The 5,018-nt window shown below is 45.6% G+C and overlaps 1 long non-coding RNA gene across 1 annotated transcript; it reads left to right on the forward strand.

Annotated features, from left to right (window-relative positions):
* The first annotated feature begins 810 nt into the window (after nt 1-810).
* Nucleotides 811-2,177, forward strand: LOC144891854 (uncharacterized). The gene is made up of 2 exons (XR_013623255.1): nt 811-1,904; nt 1,935-2,177. It is a non-coding gene; the product is annotated as an uncharacterized LOC144891854 (long non-coding RNA).
* The last annotated feature ends 2,841 nt before the right edge of the window (nt 2,178-5,018 follow it).

A 5,018-nucleotide genomic window follows, 5' to 3' on the forward strand; every position in this document is an offset into this window, starting at 1 on the left:
AGTAATTATGATCTGTTTAAGTGTAAGAGGCGGTGGAGAAGAAAGGGGTGATGAAAAGTTATTTGTTTAGTGTGAAGTAGGTTGGTTGCTTATTTGTCACAGTAAGATGAGAGTTGTGTTTTTAAGCTTGGTCTTTGAATGAATTGTTGCTTGGAATGTGTTGATTGGAAAAGTGATTTCTGATCGCTGATCCGATCTGGTTTTGAATTGTTGATTTAATTTTGAATTGATTGGAGGTAATAAGGATTTGTGTTGATTTCCTGATTTGAGTTGATCTGGAAACAAAGACAGATGGGATTAATGTGTATATCAGGAACATTTTGGAAAAGAAATATGGATGTATGACATTACTAAAATATAACCAAGCAATTGAGAGTTCTTGGGTTAATGGGATATAAATAAATGCATCTACAAGTTGATGGTTTATAAAAAATTTAGTTCTGGATGATACTTAAACGATGAACAATGTTGGCAATATACAAAGAATGTGACTTGTTTTTTGGGGGGCAAAGTTATGAGTGGTTGTGGGCAAACGAAGATTAATTTAGATTTATCATAGTTAAGTTCGAGGAAGTTGATTTGAAGCCAGAATTTTATTTGGATGCCAGAAAGGAGAAAGGAGATGCTGAAAGCCAGAAAGGAGATGCTGTTGTCTACTCTGAATGACAGGTGGCGGTATCCAGGGCGCTGAGGAGTTTGTTCACGTTGTAAAGTTTGTTTATTTAGTTTGTTTATTGTAGAGAAGAGTGCTTTTGGGATTCCGGAGCCAGAGTGGATAATTTGAGGGTAGTAGGTGGAGTAGAGGACATCTTTGCAGTGCTGTAGGTGGTCCTTGTAGGCTTGGGGGTGAACTAATTTGGGTTTAATAGGCACAAGCTGGTCTAAACAGGGTGAGGAGGATGGTGTGATTGATGATGTCAAAGGAGGCGTCGAGGTGAGGAGGATGAAAATGTTGAGGTTGCCGGCGTCAGAGGAGAGAGAAGGTCGCTGGTGATTTTGAGGAGAGCAGTTTCAGTACTGTGGCTGGAGCAGAATCCGGATTGGGATGTTTCATACAGGTTATTGGCAGAGTGGTGATGTTTGAGTTGAGTGGCCACAGCACGTTCCAAAACTTTTGACAGAAAGGGTAGATTGGAGATGGGTCTGAAGTTATTTAGGGTGTCAGGGTTTAGTCCAGGGTTTTTCCAGAATGGGGGTGAAGTTTCACGAGTTTTTGGGGAAATCGGTATGTGAAGCTGGATTAAGTTGGAACTACTGGATGAGCCATGGAGATGGATTGGGTTTTGTTGTTGGTTGTCTGGGTGTTCGGTTGTTGCATTGCCAAAGGTTTCTGTGTGGTGGACACACTGGTTGGCTGTTGTCTTGTGTGACGTGGGTGGAGATGTATGTGGCTGTGTGTGGCTGCCTGGAGGGGAAGGCGGCTACAGTGGTTGATATTGGTTGTGGGTTGTCCGGGGTGCTTCGATTTGCATAAAGGGTGAAGATTGGGATATTACATTATTTTAAGTAAGTATTGGTATGAGTAATTACATAAGTAATTATGAGTTATTATGAGTAATTAGTGGTATGAGTATTAGTTATGAGTAAGTGATTATTTTAGTAAACTTACATGTTTCGCTGTGTTGTGGATCTGGGGACAAGCTAGTTTGATGGGTACCCTGGGGTCTTCGGCGTGTCTATGTGTTTGGCTGTCTGTCACACCGGACTCTTGAATGGGTTTTCATGAGACGAATTTCAGACATAACAGTGAGAATCTATTTTGAGCGAATCACAGTGGGTGAGGAAAACATTGTGTGTGACCAGACACCAGAACTGACCAGAATTGAAATTGGAAGTAGACCAGGTTATTTCTATTATTTGTTTATTCGTGAAAATAAATAAATAATAGGGGGAGGTTAATGGAGGTTAATGGTGGTTTGTTTGTGTTAATGGAGGTTAATGGTGGTTTGTTTGTGTTAATTCTAGTTGAAACTCTCGCTGAAGTAATTTTCGTTTATTTTTATTTTTTGATTCGATTTGAGAGTTGAGATGATTGATTTTTTTATTAATTTTATAATTTTATTTTTATTGATGTTGGAAACAGGTAATGGGATGCTGAGAGAAGGATTGAATTTAATTTGAATTGGACTGGATTAAATGGGATTGAATTTAAAAATTGAATATTGGATAAAATTGGATCCACTTGAAAAAAAGTGGATTAGGAAATTGGAGAAAAGGTGTTCTATGAAACTATGAATTGAATGAATTGAATCTATGAATTGGAGACCTGTAGACCAGGCGCTCCCAGGAGACTTGTGGACCAGGTGTTCCACCAGAGGAAAAAGACCAGGTGTTCGTGGAGCACTTCACCTGCAAGAACGCCTTGGAACCAAGGTGGAAGGGACCAGTCCAGGTGTTGCTGACTACACCAACGGCAGTCTTTTGCGAGGGCAAGACTTTGTGGATCCACGCCACGCACTGTAAGTTGGCCATACAAGCACCAGACACTACACCACAGCAACCACAGTAAGGATGGGCCTAATCATAGGTACGATACTATTGGTAGCGACAGCAGCTAGGGGAAACTCCGATTCCAATAGATGCGAAAACGAAACCCGACACCTCACCGTAACATGGGGACAAAGAGTATCACTACCATGTTTCGAACAGAAAGCCCTGCACACAAATTGGGTGAACATAAATTGGCTAGCACTGTCGGCAGGGCCTGGACGCGTTGGCATGGTACTACAAAAGCAACGAGAGTTCCGGGAAGACGGGCAAGCTAGCATTAAGACCTTGGCCCAACCAGGATACCAATGGGGAACCCCTGATTTTAAGCTACAAACACGCACACGCCTAGGGAAAGACATGACCATGCAGGTCCGGTGCAGCGTCTGGACCCCTGGCGCGGCCGGTGGCGAAAAGAACTACATACCATGCATCGAATACATACTCACGCCACAACCCCAGAATAAGGCCCCAAAGAAGGGTGAAAACACATATTGGAAAGTGGCCAGGGAGGTGGCAACAATTCAAAATAGGACACACTGCTGGTCGTGCATGCACTTTCCCCAAGCAGGCACCACAGGAATACACATGATAGTGCTACCTCTGTCCCTCAATGACCTCTGCTCACAACCTATCGATTCCCCATGTTTAGTCACCACGCTGGAAAGAGAAGGGGTTGACAACGGCAAGAGTTGCAATCGACAATTTAATTATCGCCCGTCAATGATTGCCCATGTGGCCGAGAGGCCTGCCCCCGTCTGGGTCAAACCACAGAAAGGGAAGGTCTGCCTCCAGGGTTCCGGCCACTTGCGTATGGGAGAATCAGAATGCGCCTACACTCTCCCCGGGAAGCTGGGACAAGGGAGCTCGGGGATTACATTACGAATAGTACTGCAAGATAAACACAACCACAACATAACGGCTATAACATTCTCTAGGGGGGTTAGTAGGATTAATGGGGTGGTAAAGGGACTCCAGTGCTTATCCACCCACCTGGTCCCACCCCATGGGACAATGTTTATATGCGGCGACAAGGCTTACCCCTATTTACCAAATAATTGGGGGGGCACATGTTATCTGGGTTCAGTCCTTCCTGACGTTGAGATACTGGATGAGCTAGACCCAAAGTCCTTGGACAGGCGTTATAAGAGGTCAGTCATGAACGAAGATGGAACCACTAAACTACACGGGAGTCTATGGGAAAAGGTGTTTGGTTTCTTCTTCCCAGGAGCGGGCACAGTCATGGATAGTTTCCGGATAGATAAATTGGCTTTGGCCCTAGAAAAGGTGGCAAACGACACCGCTACGGCTCATGACATACTATTGGATACGGTGATTCACATGCGTACAATGGTGATGCAGAATCGGGTGGCTTTGGACATGCTCTTGGCAGAGAAAGGAGGGGTATGCGGAATAATAGAGGGAAAATGTTGCACTTACATACCCGATCCATCTGAAGGAGTGTCAGCCGCAATAGTGAGACTAAGGGAAACTAGCCACGCCCTGACGATCGATCGGATCGCGCGCGAAAATTCTTATACATTTAGCTGGCTCACTGACTGGTTCCAGGGATGGACGGGCACCATAGTGAAGTGGTTATTGACCGCACTGGCTGTGATAATCGGGGTAGTAATTTGGGGGGCACTAATGAAATCTCTAGTCCTCCTCTGTATGAGAAAGTATTTTACAGGATGGAAATTGAAGAAGCCGCCGACAACGACTATGGTTCTGACCACAGAGGCCGTCGACCTGAACGGGTCCTTCAACAAGGCAGACGTGACCGGCGCTCCAGAAAATTGCATTGAATTTTGTAATGACTGTGATACTTATGTTGATCCCATGTGGGAACTGGCTGCTGCCTGTAACGGTGTCTGTGATGACTGTGATACTTGTGCTATAAACCCCTTGCGTGTACTGGCTAACGCCTCTTATGTATTACAAGCTGACAGCTGCACGCCCCCTTCTGACCCAACTATGGATCTGATTGCGACGCTGGGTCTGGCGGTTGAGGGACCCGACGCGGATGTCCTAGACCCGCAAGCCGACCAGGCGCCCATGGGAGACTTTGACATAAAGGAAGTCCCTCTCTTTTCTTCAAATGTTTCGGATCTCTTTGATCCACATGTTGCGGATCTCTTTGCTTCAAGTGATTCGGATTCGGATTTTTACGCTCTGTACCCTGACCAGGAAATTGAGACACAAGATACTGACGACATTTTGTATTCCCCAGAACAGCAACACGTGAGGGACCTCATGGGCATGACCGTTGATTAACTTCGAAGATCTGCAAGGACTGCGTCTGCAAAGGGTGGGGGGAGCCAGTTCCGCAGGGGAAGTGATGCACCCTCTGGCGGAGCAGAACCTCACCTGGACCAGACGTCTTCGTTGTGGATCCGAAACGTTAATGAACTTTCATGTTTTGAGCCCTCAGGCTCCAAGCACGCACCACACGACACGTTCCCCAAATGCACGGGCGAGGCGCTATGGGCGCACGGTATGCCCTTGGGAGATACCCGCATTACACGATGGTC

Source organism: Myxine glutinosa, chromosome 4 (genome assembly GCF_964187855.1).
Source record: "Myxine glutinosa chromosome 4, kmMyxGlut1.1, whole genome shotgun sequence".
Classification (NCBI taxonomy): Eukaryota; Metazoa; Chordata; class Myxini; order Myxiniformes; family Myxinidae; genus Myxine; species Myxine glutinosa.